This window comes from Rhinatrema bivittatum, chromosome 4, assembly GCF_901001135.1.
Source record: "Rhinatrema bivittatum chromosome 4, aRhiBiv1.1, whole genome shotgun sequence".
Taxonomy (NCBI): Eukaryota; Metazoa; Chordata; class Amphibia; order Gymnophiona; family Rhinatrematidae; genus Rhinatrema; species Rhinatrema bivittatum.
In genome coordinates this window covers 109,995,484-110,010,588 of record NC_042618.1, presented here as the reverse complement: position 1 = coordinate 110,010,588, position 15,105 = coordinate 109,995,484, and the positions used below count along the sequence as shown (strand labels likewise).

Sequence of the window (15,105 nt, the reverse complement as noted above, 5' to 3'; positions counted from 1 at the left end):
AAAAAGAAACCCAACCCAAAAAGTAGCCAGAAGCTAGAAATAAGCTAGGAACAGTGTATACCAAAGTAAAAAAGTTGAATAGTTGAGCTCAGTTAGTTACTCACCTTGGAAAGGTGTTGAGGTAGTGTGATTGGGTTTGAAAAGGGACCAACATTTGTTAATCAAGGGAGCAGTGAGTCACTCAGGCTGACTAACTGAAGTTAGACTGTTTGTATTTCCCAACCCTCGCCCACCCACCCCTAGCTCATCCCTTAATTTATAGGCAGGTTCCACTTTCACACACAAAAAAAAAAAAGCATCAACAAAAACTTTATTGAGAATTCGATCAGACCCCGGTAGGCCACTACCAGACACATAGTGAATTCACTAATACATTTAAAGGAAGTTAGACACATTCCTACTCCCATAGCAACCTAAAACCTAACTAGGAACTGATCAAAATTGAGATGAAGGCAGCAGTCCAGCAGCAAGAGGGGGGCGTCCCAGTCTTTTGCATCGAGTGTCACATGTATGATTTTTTACCCACCGGTGAGAAGTTGTACATGTGCATGCGATGCAAAGAGCTCCTGGCTCTCAGAGAACGAGTCCGATCTCTGGAGGCTAGAGTGGCAGACCTGGAGGAGCTGAGGCAGAAGAGAGGTATATAGATGAGACCTTCAGGGACATAGTAGTCAAGTCCCAACTTCAGACTGGCAGCCCTGGTGCTGCCTTGGAGGAAGAAGGTCTCATGATGGGAGAGCACCAACCAGGTGTAGCAGGAAAGGATCCTGTAGCAAGGACCTGCTCTCCAGGTGATGCATTATACTTTCGCACTGAAGATATCCCCAAGGCCTACTGCCCAGGAGGGAAGAGTTAGGTCAGCCGTCATAGTTGGTGATTCGATTATTACGAATGTAGATAGCTGGGTGGCTGGTGGGCGTGAGGATCGCCTGGTAACATGCCTACCTGGTGCGAAGGTGGCGGACCTCACGCGTCACCTAGATAGGATTTTAGACAGTGCTGGGGAGGAGCCGGCTGTCGTGGTACATGTGGGCACCAACGACATAGGAAAATGTGGGAGGGAGGTTCTGGAAGCCAAATTTAGGCTCTTGGGTAAAAAGCTTAAATCCAGAACCTCCAGGGTAGCATTCTCCGAAATGCTCCCTGTTCCACACGCAGGTCACCAAAGGCAGGCAGAGCTCCGGAGTATCAATGCATGGATGAGACGATGGTGCAAGGAAGAGGGATTCAGTTTTGTTAGGAACTGGGGAACCTTTTGGGGAAGGGGGAGTCTCTTCCGAAGGGATGGGCTGCACCTTAAGCAGGGTGGAACCAGACTGCTGGCGCTAACCTTTAAAAAGGAGATAGAGCAGCTTTTAAACTAGAACAAAGGGGAAAGCCGACAGTCGCTCAGCAGCGCATGGTTCGGAGAGAGGTATCTTTAAAGGATACAAATGATGCATTAGAATTAGAGCATCCCGACAGTGAGGTTCCAATAATTAGAAAAGTAGTCCAAATGCCTGTAACTAACAACTCACCTGAGCTAAAAAATTCTAACTTATCCCTATCAATTAAAAAGCAGAATGAAAATACAAACAAAAAACAAACTTTGAAATGTTTGTATGCTAATGCCAGAAGTCTAAGTAGTAAGAAGGGAGAATTAGAATGTATAGCAGTGAATGAGGACATATTCTTAATTGGCATCTCAGAGACATGGTGAAAGGAGGACAACCAATGGGACGGTGCTATACCGGGGAACAAATTATATCGCAATGACAGAGAGGAGCACTCGGGAGGAGGTGTGGCACTTTATGTCCAGGATGGCATAGAGTCCAACAGGATAAACATCCTGCATGAGACTAAATACAAAATTGAATCTTTATGGGTAGAAATCCCTTGTGTGTCGGGGAAGACTATAGTGATAGGGGTATACTACCGTCCTCCTGGTCAAGATGGTGAGACGGACAGTGAAATGCTAAGAGAAATTAGGGACGCTAACCAAATTGGTAGTGCAGTAATAATGGGAGACTTCAATTACCCCAATATAGACTGGGTAAATGTATCATCAGGTCACGCTAGAGAGATAACGTTCCTGGATGGAATAAATGATAGCTTTATGGAGCAATTGGTTCAGGAACCAACGAGAGAGGGAGCATTTTTAGATCTAATTCTCAGTGGAGCACAGGACTTGGTGAGAGAGGTAACGGTGGTGGGGCCGCTTGGCAATAGTGATCATAATATGATCAAATTTGATTTAATGACTGGAAAAGGAACAGTGTGCAAATCCAAGGCTATCGTGCTAAACTTTCAAAAGGGAAACTTTGATAAAATGAGAAAAATTGTTAGAAAAAAACTGAAAGGAGCAGCTACAAAAGAAAAAAATGTCCAAGAGGCGTGGTCATTGTTAAAAAATACCATTCTAGAAGCACAGTCCAGATGTATTCCACACATTAAGAAAGGTGGAAAGAAGGCAAAACGATTACTGGCATGGTTAAAAGGGGAGGTGAAAGAAGCTATTTTAGCCAAAAGATCTTCATTCAAAATTTGAAGAAGGATCCAACAGAAGAAAATAGTTGTTCTGTCCCCATTAATGGGTACATGTTTGTGTCTGTATATAGTGCAGCCCACCTGTGTTTACCACAGCCCCTCCTTCCTAGTACTTATGACACTTTCTGTAACCCAGCATAAAAGTCTGAGAGCCCTGCCTTTAAGAGGGAGTTTGCCTTTAACAGAAACCCCCTCCCTTCATGTTCCCTCCTGAGTCACTGGGCTCTCTGCTATTGGTTCTCGCCCCTTACCTCAGCCTGAGGAGATTTTCTCCGGTATTCATTCCATGACAGTGGGTCTGTCTCAGCTGAGCCACTAGAGAACTCAAGTGCCTGTAACCTTTGTTACATGAACAGTTTTTTACGTTCTTCCTACCGCTTAATTATAAGACTAATCAGCTTCAACCCCTCGTTGTCCTTCCCTGCGTCCCAAGATACTTCACACCTCCCTTCCCCTGCCTTCCTCCAGCTACAAGGATTTCTGCCAGAGGCATAGACGTTTGAAAATAACTCTTGTAAGAAATGAGAAGTTATCTTTACAATAAAGATTTCAAACATATAGATCCTTGTTTTGAAGACTGATTGGGTGGAACGTTAGCTGCTTTGGATGAGGGAACTTTGAAAGTTTCTGTGAAACAAGCAGTATAAAAGCTGTACAGTAAAAGGCTTTACAGTTAAGAACTGTATAATAGTATAAAGCATAAACACTGGCAAGTTAAATGTAAGACATTGATAAGACAGGCTAAGAGAGAATTTGAAAAGAAGTTGGCTGTAGAGGCAAAAACTCACAGTAAAAACTTTTTTAAATATATCCGAAGCAGAAAGCCTGTGAGGGAGTCAGTTGGACCGTTAGATGATCGAGGGGTTAAAGGGGCACTTAGAGAAGATAAGGCCATCGCGGAAAGATTAAATGATTTCTTTGCTTCGGTGTTTACTGAAGAAGATGTTGGGGAGGTACCCGTAATGGAGAAGGTTTTCATGGGCAATGATTCAGATGGACTGAATCAAGTCACGGTGAACCTAGAAGATGTGGTAGGCCTGATTGACAAACTGAAGAGTAGTAAATCACCTGGACCGGATGGTATACACCCCAGAGTTCTGAAGGAACTAAAAAATGAAATTTCAGACCTATTAGTAAAAATTTGTAACTTATCATTAACATCATCCATTGTACCTGAAGACTGGAGGATAGCAAATGTAACCCCAATGTTTAAAAAGGGCTCCAGGGGCGATCCGGGAAACTACAGACCGGTTTAGACCTGACTTCAGTGCCAGGAAAGATAGTGGAAAGTGTTCTAAACATCAAAATCACAGAACATATAGAAAGACATGGAACAAACTTCTCATTTCTTACAAGACTTTAATGGAACAAAGTCAGCATGGCTTTACCCAGGGCAAGTCTTGCCTCACAAATCTGCTTCACTTTTTTGAAGAAGTTAATAAACATGTGGATAAAGGTGAACCGGTAGATATAGTATACTTGGATTTTCAGAAGGCGTTTGACAAAGTTCCTCATGAGAGGCTTCTAGGAAAAGTAAAAAGTCATGGGATAGGTGGCGATGTCCTTTCATGGATTGCAAACTGGCTAAAAGACAGGAAACAGAGAGTAGGATTAAATGGGCAATTTTCTCAGTGGAAGGGAGTGGACAGTGGAGTGCCTCAGGGATCTGTATTGGGACCCTTACTTTTCAATATATTTATAAATGATCTGGAAAGAAATACGACGAGTGAGATAATCAAATTTGCAGATGACACAAAATTGTTCAGAGTAGTTAAATCACAAGCAGATTGTGATAAATTGCAGGAAGACCTTGTGAGACTGGAAAATTGGGCATCCAAATGGCAGATGAAATTTAATGTGGATAAGTGCAAGGTGATGCATATAGGGAAAAATAACCCATGCTATAATTACACAATGTTGGGTTCCATATTAGGTGATACTACCCAAGAAAGAGATCTAGGTATCATAGTGGATAACACATTGAAATCATCGGTACAGTGTGCTGCGGCAGTCAAAAAAGCAAACAGAATGTTGGGAATTATTAGAAAGGGAATGGTGAATAAAACGGAAAATGTCATAATGCCTCTGTATCGCTCCATGGTGAGACCGCACCTTGAATACTGTGTACAATTCTGGTCGCCGCATCTCAAAAAAGATATAATTGCGATGGAGAAGGTACAGAGAAGGGCTACCAAAATGATAAGGGGAATGGAACAGCTCCCCTATGAGGAAAGACTAAAGAGGTTAGGACTTTTCAGCTTGGAGTAGAGACGACTGAGGGGGGATATGATAGAGGTGTTTAAAATCATGAGAGGTCTAGAACGGGTAGATGTGAATCGGTTATTTACTCTTTCGGATAGTAGAAAGACTAGGGGGCACTCTATGAAGTTAGCATGGGGCACATTTAAAACTAATCGGAGAAAGTTCTTTTTTACTCAATGCACAATTAAACTCTGGAATTTGTTGCCAGAGGATGTGGTTAGTGCAGTTAGTATAGCTGTGTTTAAAAAAGGATTGGATAAGTTCTTGGAGGAGAAGTCCATTACCTGCTATTAAGTTCACTTAGAGAATAGCCACTGCCATTAGCAATGGTAACATGGAATAGACTTAGTTTTTGGGTAATTGCCAGGTTCTTATGGCCTGGATTGGCCACTGTTGGAAACAGGATGCTGGGCTTGATGGACCCTTGGTCTGACCCAGTATGGCATTTTCTTATGTTCTTATATACTTTCAGCTCCAAACTCTCTGTGCAGACTGAAAAACCAAGGAACTGGTATTTATTTATTTAAAAGTTCTTATATACCGCCTATACAATTTGTGGTGGATCTAAGTGGTTTACAAGCGAACGTAGAGTATATACATAATAATTAAAACTTTATTATAGTCAAAAGCTACAATAGATAAGAACAGGGCTGGATAAGAATAGAATTAAATTGCAAAGGTTAAAAATTGATTAAAAGAAAAGAAAAATGTTGCTAAGAACCTTCGGGTTTGCCACATGCAAGGGTGCAAAGGTGCATCTTAAGGGCCTTTTTAAAATCTTTGGAATTTGTAATAAGGCGAATCTGGTCTGGGAGAGAGTTCCATAATATTGGACCAGCGATTGAAAATGCACACCTATGGGTTAGGTCCAGTCTGGCCGTTTTTACTGTGGGGACCTCTAGCATACATTTGTCCATAGATCTTAGTTGACGAGGTGGCCGGTAAAGTCTTAGTATAGAGCATAGCCAAACGGTCGACAGGATGTAGATTAAATTGTGAATGATGGAAAGCATCTTATATTGAATACGGTATTGAAGAGGTAGCCAATGAAGAGATTGAAGAACTGGAGTAATGTGTTCTCTGTGTGGGATATTAGAAATTATACAAACAGCTGAGTTTTGAATAAGTTGAAGGGGACAGATAGAAGATGCTGGAAGACCTAGATATAGAGCATTGCAATAATCTAAACCTGACAGGATTAGAGCATGCACAACTGAACAGAAGTTGGACGAAAAGAGAAGTTTTAGCTTTTTGAGTAATTGTAATTTAAAAAAGGATTTTTTAACTAGAGCAGAAATATTAGATAAACTAGAGTGAATATTGATAAACTAGAGTGAATCAATATGCCTACATTTCGGGACAGGTTGCCATCAAGTCCATCCCAACCAAAACACAATTTGTTGAAACACATCATGACTGAGTTTCCGCTCGCCTGGATCCAGAAGATTCCTCCCTCAGAAAAAAAAAATTGTCCTGGACATTCTTCTGACCTGCAATAGAACTGTTAACAAGTGAAATGGCTTTTCCTCTGTCCAGGGAAATAGAAGAGACATCTCCTCAGAAACTGCTAGACTTTGGGTGCTGCTCTGTTTATATATGCCATGGCTGTTGCATTGTCAGAAAGTAGGCTGACCAGATTTCCCTTTATCAGGGAAAGAAACTGTTAAAGGGTTAGCCTTATTTTCCTGGTCTCCAATCTGTTGATGGAGCAAGAGAGCTCCTCCTGAGACCACAGGCCTTGGTGTTGCGCTCAGGGGTGGACCCTTGTCCTGGGACGGTGAAGGAACATCTCCTGAAAGGGAACAGGAGGTAACTGCCTTCAGGGGGCGGAGCACTGGAGGAGACAGAGGCTGTGAAGAGCTTCACCACTGGAAGCCCGAGGTCCCCCCGGGAGGAGCCTGTAGGGACCCAGGCCGCTTGGACTTAGGTGGGCCTCGCAGGGTCTCCTGAAAGAATGAAAGTCCGGCGTGCCCAAGGATACAGGGGGAGCGCAATCGGGTTCGAAGCTGGAGGCTGGGTGGAACAAGGAGAACCAGAACAGAGTTGGTGATGACAAGGCGAGGAACAGAGTCAGAATCTGGAGACAAGGTCAGGCAGGCGAAGGTCAAGATCCAGAGGTCAGTCTGAGGAACGGTCAGCAAAGCAGGGGTCAGGTGCTGGATGTCAGACAAGGTCAAAGGCAGGCGGAGGTCTTTGAGGCAGGCAGGTCAGGAACAAGCTGAGGTCTTTGAGGCAGGTGGCAGACAGGTCAGGAGCAAGCTGAGGTCAGTACCAGTAAAACAGTCCAAGGGTACCACCTGGGTAGACAGACAGACGAACACAGGAACAAGCAGGATGCAGGAACAAGTCAGGAACAGAACTGGAACAGAAGGATCCTGGAACGAGACTAGGAACAGGCAAGAACACGAACAAACGCAGAGGCAATCTTAGAGCAAACCGACCCGATTGCCAAGGCAAGGAAGTGTAGACAGGAACTTCCTTATAATCAAGGGATCAATCAGGGCACGCCACGGAGCTAAGACCCGCCCTTGGCCCTACATGAGTCCGGGCTGTCCGCGCGCGCGCGCACGTGTAGGGGCGTGGTTAACATGGCAGAGGATGCCGAGCCTCTGCTTGAGGCCTGGTGCGTACTGGAAGGCCCGGCGACTGCCACCGCAGGACGCCGGGGCCTGGCAGGGCTGGCAACTACCGTGAGGGAGGTCGTCCCAGGACCCGCTGTGGAACCATGAAGGTGATCAGGCCTGTGCGCAGGACGGCCGTGACGCATAACAATACCCCCCCCCCCCCTTCTAGGCCTCCCCCTACGCGGCTGTGGTTTCTCAGGGTACATTCTATGGGCGGTCCTCAGGAGATCCTTATCAAGGATGTTTTGGGAGGGTTCCCACTAATTCTCCTTGGCCCCGTAGCCCTCCCAGACTAAGAGGTATTCCCACTTGCCTCGGCATCGCCAGACGTCGAAGAAGTCTCTTACCTGGAGAGAAGTGTCAGGTTCTGCAGAGACACGCGGAGCAGGAGGGTCTTTGCGTGAGGGCCAGGAGAGGACCAACGGCTTCAACAGGGACATGTGAAACTTGTTGTGGATACCCAATGAACGAGGTAGCTGGAGTTGATAAGAGATAGCTCCCACTCTTCGGATCACAGGAAATGGTCCTATGTATTTCGGAGCCAGACGGTGAGAGGGAAGTCTCAGTCGAATGTGTCGAGCACTCAACCACACTTTCTGGCCAGGACAAAAGAGTGGAGCGCGTCGTCTATGAAGAACAGAAGTGTGCTTGGTGCGTCAGCAGCTTGCGAAAGTCGCTCCTTTACCCGGGTCCACACTTGTTGATTTAAGTGGAATTCCGTAACTACCTTAGGAAGGAATTTTGGATGTGTTTGGAGAACCACTCTGTCATGGAGAAACTTTGTATAAGGTTCATATGTGACCAGTGCTTGTAACTCACTAACCCTTCTAGCTGATGTGATGGCTATGAGGAAAATAGTTTTCCATGTGAGAAATTTAAGTTCACAGGAATCTATGGGTTCGAAAGGAGAATGCATTAATCCTGTTAAAACCAGATTCAGGTCCCATTGTGTAGCTGGAGGCCGAATTGGTGGTTTAAGGCGAGTTAGACCTCTCATGAATCTACTGACGAGAGGTTGTGTGGATATAGGTGCATCTCCTATCTTGTTATGATAAGCGGAGATTGCACTCAAATGCACTGTGATTGACGATGTCTGAAGACCAGAGTCTGAGAGATAGTACAAATAATCTAGAAGAGTAGTTGTGGGGCAAGTGAAAGGATCAATATTGTTTTGCTTGCACCAGAAAGTAAACCGTTTCCATTTGAAAAAATAATTCCTTCGTGTGGAGGGTTTGCGTGAAGCTATAAGCACTTGAGAAACATTAGTTGAGAGATTAAGTGATTGTAGGATTAATCTTTCAACATCCATGCAGTCAGGGATAGGGATTGAAGGTTGGGATGGCGTAACCGACCCTGATCCTGAGTGATGAGATTGGGAGCTACTCCCAGGCGTATTGGATCCTTGACTGACAGGTCTAGCAGTGTGGGAAACCATACTTGTCGAGGCCAATATGGGGCTATGAGAATCATGGACCCCTTGTCCTGTTGTAGCTTCACCAGTGTCTTGGTGATGAGCGGTATTGGAGGATATGCATATAGTAGGCCTGAGTTCCAAGGGCGAGCAAAGACGTCCTTGGCTGGTTGGTTCTTCTGTTTGTGCAGAGAACAGAAGTTGTCCACCTTGTGGTTCAGATGCGACGCAAAGAGGTCTGTTGTTGGTTGTCCCCAACGTTGGAATATTTTGGTCGCAATAGAGGGATTTAGAGACCATTCGTGTGGTTGGAACTGGCGACTGAGTCGGTCTGCTAGTACATTTTGAATCCCTGCTAGATAAGTGGCCTGTAGGAACATTGAGCGGTTCAAGGCCCAGTCCCAAATTTGTGCAGCTTCCTGACAAAGGAGATACGAGCCCGTACCTCCCTGTTTGTTGATATACCACATGGCTACAGTATTGTCTGTCTGGATTAGCACAGTCTTTTGTGAAAGGCAGTCTTTGAACGCATGCAGCACATAACGTATAGCTCGAAGTTCCAGAAAATTGATTTGATATGTGGCTTCGAGTTTTGTCCAAGTTCCTTGAGTTTGAAGAGAGTTTACATGAGCTCCCCATCCCAAGGTGGATGCATCTGTAGTTAATGTTATCTGAGGGATCGGATTTTGGAAGGGTAGGCCCTTGCGCAAATTGTCCTTGATTGTCCACCATTGTAGCGATCAGCGTAGTTGGTGGGTTACTTGGATTTGATAATGCAGTGGTTGAATGGCTTGGATCCACTGTGATCGAAGAGTCCATTGGGTTAGTCGCATGGCAAGTTTTGCCATAGGAGTGACATGAACCGTTGAAGCCATGTGGCCTAGTAAGATTAGAAACTGATGAGCTGTCACTTGTGGTTGTATGGACATGGAGTACGCCAACTGGGACAGTGTTTGTGCACGGTCTTCTGGAAGAAAAGCTTGTGCAAGGTTTGTGTTTAATTCTGCTCCTATGTATTGGAGTAGATGAGACGGGTGCAGGTGGGATTTTTGATAATTGATGAGAAATCCCAGTTTGTGAAGTAACTGTATTGTGTAACGTAGAGAAGTTATTGCTCCTTGTTGTGATTGACTTTTTATTAGCCAATCGTCGAGATAAGGAAACACATGAACCCCTTGTTTGTGCAAATGTCCTGCTATCACTGCTAGGCATTTGGTGAATACTCTGGGGGCTGAGGCTAGGCCGAATGACAAGACTCTGTATTGGAAATGCTGATGTCCTACAGTGAATCGGAGGTATTTTCGATGAGGCGGGAATATTGGAATGTGAGTGTATGCATCTTGAAGATCCAGAGAACAAAGCCAATCCCCTTTTTGTATGAGTGGAAGCATGGTGCCTAGGGACACCATTCTGAATTTTTCTTTTCTTAGAAATTTGTTGAGATTTCTGAGATCTAGAATGGGACATAGGCCTCCGGTTTTCTTTGGAATGAGGAAATACCGAGAATAGAATCCTCTTCCCTTCTGAGTGTGTGGTACGTGTTCCACCGCTTTTGATTTCAGAAGAGCAGATAATTCTGTTTGTAATTGAGGAATATGTTCGAGATGGGAGTTTTGTGGTGGAAACTCCTGAGGGAGAGATGTAAAGTCTAGGCGGTAACCTAGGTGAATGATGGACAAGACCCAGTGATCTGTTGTAATGTTTGTCCATTCTTTGTAAAATTGGGAAATTCTCCCTCCAACTGGCAATTCGGGATAAGGATTGGGTAGTTGGCTCTGTACTCTGGGATGACTTTCAAAACCCCGAAGTGGAAGCCGTTTGAGGCGGAGGCTGTGGCCTTGCAGCTCGTTGCTGTCTTTGCTGTGGACGTTGTTGAGTCCTTGGAGGCCGTGATCTAGAGGCCTGAGGATAATATCTCCTTGGTCGGTAGAAAGGACGCTTTGTGTCCCTACGTGGCGGCCTGCGGGTTGGATGAGTTGCAGTGTCATGTGACAAAATGGAGAGCTGCTTCAAGGTTTCTGAGTGTTCTCGAAGCTGTGCCACAGCATCTTGCACCTTTGTGCCAAACAAATTATCTCCTTGGCACGGAAGGTCCACTAATTTGTCTTGGACTTCAGGACATAAATCCGAAGCCTTTAGCCAGGCCCATCTTCGTGCACTGATGCCAGATGCCGCAGTTCTTGATGAGGTTTCGAAAGCATCATAAGCTGCCCTTACCTCGTGCTTTCCAGCATCTAGGCCTTTCTGCACAATTTGCTGTGCTGCCTCTTGTTGTTGCTGAGGCAGGGATGGTAGAAACTCTTCTATTTGCTTCCAGAGATTTCTCTGGTGCTGCGTCATATAAAGCTGATATGCAGCAATCTTAGAGTTCAGCATAGCTCCCTGGTAAATTTTCCTTCCCATGAGGTCTAAAAATCTGCTATCCTTCCCAGGAGGGATAGAAGCATGTGTTCTGGATCTGCGTGACTTCTTTTGAGCAGATTCTACAACTAGGGAGTTGTGAGGGAGTTGAGGTTTTTCAAAACCTGGGGCTGCTTGAACTAGATACGTAGAGTCTACTCTCCTGTTTACTCCAGGGGTTGTGCAAGGGTGTTCCCATATTCTTTGCTGAAGTTGTAAAAGTACTTCATGCACTGGGATGGCCAAATTATGTTTTGGAGGATCTACAAATTGTAGTATTTCCAACGTCTGTTGTCGTTCATCCTTTTCGGCCTGGAGTTGAAATGGGATGGACTCGGACATTTCCTGAATAAAAGAGGAAAATGACAGGTCCTCTGGAGGGGACTGCTTCTTAGCTTGAGGTGGAGTATTCTCAGATAAAAAATCCTCTGAGGAATGCTCGGATTGTGTGTCTGACCATGTGTCTGATGTAGGTTGGTACTGATGAGGTTCCAGCCTTTTAGATGGGGAAACTCCAGATGGTCCTTGCAAGGGATCTTGAATATCTGGTGAACCATCACTGCCTTCACCTTCCATTTCTTCTACTTCAGGATCTGTAGGTAAGGATGCTAAAAGGTCTTGATACCTTTTAGTGAGTATTGCATGTAATCTTCTCTCAGAAGAGGCTTCTGTAACTGGCATGGAAGTATGTTTATATTTTCCTGATGCCTTCTTTGATGAAGTAATTCTTCCTTGTACAGGAGCTCTAGTTGGAGCTAGAGTGTATTGAGGCATCGATTGGGAAGTAGTTGGAATCGATGAAGTCAGGAATGTAAACATGGAAATGGGAACCATTGATGAAATGGGTCTAGAAGCCATTGTGGTCATCGAGGTTTGTGAGATTATCGATGCCATCGATGGCTCTGGCATCGCAAATGGCACTGTCATCGCAGAGGTAGAGTATGGCATCGAGGAAGTCATCGCAGAGGTAGAGTATGGCATCGAGGAAGTCACTGCGTATATCTGCGAAGATGAGGTCGCTGGTATCGGCTGGGTAGCCTGCATCGCTGTTGAAAACCTCGGCAAGTCCGCCGGCATCGACAGGGCTGTTTCCATAGGCGCTGTAGCCGGTGTCGGCATCGACATCGATGTCGGCATCGACTCAGTAGTCGGCATCGACTGGACAGTCGGCATCGACCCGGTGGTCGGCATCGACACAGAGGTCGGCATCGGCGATGACGCCGGTATTTTCTCCTTCAGGGCATCGGTGACTATCTGCTTAATCAATGTGGTTAAGTCTGTAACCGATGTGGATGGCATCGATTCCTGTCCGGATGTTACGGAGGTCGATGAAATTTTTTGTTTTTTAGGTACCGGTTCCTCCGGCGGTGGTAATGGAGGAATTGAACGATGTCGTCGGTGCTTATGTTTTGGACGAACATCAGATACCGACCTTGTCGATGACGCGGAGGGTGTTGGAGAGGAGGCATCCCCCGAACCCTCCGGAATCCTTTTCTTTATTAAGATCTTTTTTGTTATGCCAACCGGTGAGGATTTTGTGGAAGTCGTCGGCGATGGCGTTGTCTGAATTTGAAAAATTTGAGCCATCTTCTCGTGACGAAGTTTCCTACCTTTCACCGTCATTTCTTGGCATTGAGTGCAAGCCGCGATGTCATGGTCTCCACCAAGACAGCGAACGCACTCTACATGCGGGTCCGTTATCGACATAGTCCGGTTGCAGGCCGGGCATTTTTTGAAGCCCGAAGTCTTTTCAGTCGACATCCGTCGATGAATACGGTGTTTCTCTTTGGCAAAAAAACGTATGGTTTTTGTCACCAGCCGGTGACAAATCGAGTGAGACCCGTAAAGGGCAAAAATTGTTATAAAACTTTTCTAGTTGTGAGGTAACTCACAGGGCTCCTATGAACCGCGATGCAGTCAGCAGCGCGGAAAAAAGAAGACTGGAGTGAGACCCCTGTGGCAGGGAATATCATGGCATGCCGGGCATGCTCAGTAGCCTCAGGCAGCCAGATAAAAGCTTCTAGAAACTTGCCAGAAGTTTTTCCCGCTTAAGGGCTCCGTGAATGACGTCACCCATATGTGAGGACTAGCATCCTGCTTGTCCTGGGATAATGAAACAAATCTCATTGAATCTGGAAGATGTACTAGGGCAAATTGACAAACTAAAGAGTAGCAAATCACCTGAATCAGTTGGTATACATCCTAGAGTGCTGAAAGAACTGAAAACTGAAATTGTTGACCTGCTATTGGACATTTGTAAACTATCATTAAAATAATCTATGGTACTTGAAGATTGGAGAGTTGACAATGTAACACTGGTTTTCAAAAAGGGATCAAGGAGTGATCCAGTAAACTACAGACCAGTGAGTCTGTTTGTTTATGCAGGGCAAAATGATAGAATGTATCATAAAGAACAAAACTGCTGAACATATAGACGTGCATACATGGTTTATTGGGACAAAGCCAACATGGATTTAACCAAAGGAAGACTTTCCTCACTAATCTGTTCTATTTTTTGAGGGTGTAAATAAACATGTGCATTAAGGTGAAGAGTTAGTTTAGTGTGTATGGATTTCCAGAAAGCATTTGACAAAGTCCCTCATGAGAGTCTTCTTAGGAAATTAAAAAATCAAGGGACAGGAGGGAGGGTCCTACTGTGGATTGCAAACTGGTTAAAAGACAGAAAACAGAGTACGGGTAAATGTTAAATTTTCCCAGGGTTCATGTACAAGCAAGCACAGTGGGTTCAAGTACAAGCAAATGCAGCAGGGACGAGCAGATGTTACTGTGCTGACGAGCTAATCTAATTGGAGTTTTGATACCAGAGGACAATAGCGATCTAACTTGTTGGCTGTTGATTTAGGCTGCTTTATGAGTATGTGCTGAAGTCCTGTCTGAAATCACTATATACCGTATTTGCCGGCGTATAGGACACACTTTTCCCCCTCAAAATAGGGGAAAAATAAGGAGTGCGTCCAATGCGCTGGTAATCAAAATTCACATCATCCGGTGGGAGGGGGGGAGGAGTGATGAGGTGGCGTCGGGAAGCGAGGGTGCGCTGCCCGATTGTCGGTGCTGGGTTAAAAGGGCTTGCCGAAGCACGGCTTCCCCAATCAAAATCAACAGCTTACGGCTGATTGTAAAACACACTTGAGATGTTGATAGTCTTTCGTGCAAAACACTCCCCCCCCCCCCCCCACCGGACGCTGTTAGTAATTTTGAGCCCATAATCAAAATTACTAACAGCGTCCAGTGGGGGGGGGAGGGGGAGTGTTGCGGTGTCGTCGGGGAGCGAGGGTGCGCTTCCCGATTGGCCGGTGCAGGGTTAAAGGGGCTCGCCGAAGCGCGGCTTCCCCAATCAAAATCATGTTGCTGTGCTTCGGCAAGCCCCAATCAAAATCATGTTGATTTTGATTGGGGAAGCCGCGCTTCGGCAAGCCCCTTTAACCCAGCACCGGCTGGGTTAAAGGGGCTCATGAGACTGAAGCACTGTATATTCTGATACCTATTCCCGGGAATTAAAAAAATATAAAATAATTGATTACTGATTTTTACAGTTCCCTCATATGTTTTGGGAGTAGTTTTTGTGATATTATAAATTGAGGGTTGTTGCCAAAAGTATCTGAACATTTCTATTAGAGACATTTATTTATGATACAACATGAAGTTTGTAAGACTGAATTTCATCTTATATTCTTACTAGCTGTGCCCGGTCATGCGTTGCAGTGGCAGAGTCAGGTTCTTTTCCCCCCCTCCCCCTTCCCCTTGCTCATATACCTCAGTCACACATCATCCTCCCCCTTGGTCACTCACCCCCCCTTTCCTCCCCTGTCCCCACTCCAGCTCTCTCCCCTCACACTCACCCCTCCCCCTTCGGTCACT

The 15,105-nt window shown here is 45.3% G+C and overlaps 1 protein-coding gene across 7 annotated transcripts in view; it reads right to left on the bottom strand.

Moving 5' to 3' along the window:
- The window catches only part of MGA (MAX dimerization protein MGA), a 660,453-nt gene that overhangs the window by 280,901 nt on the left and 364,447 nt on the right, over nucleotides 1-15,105 (bottom strand). The gene's annotated exons all lie outside the window — the stretch shown is intronic.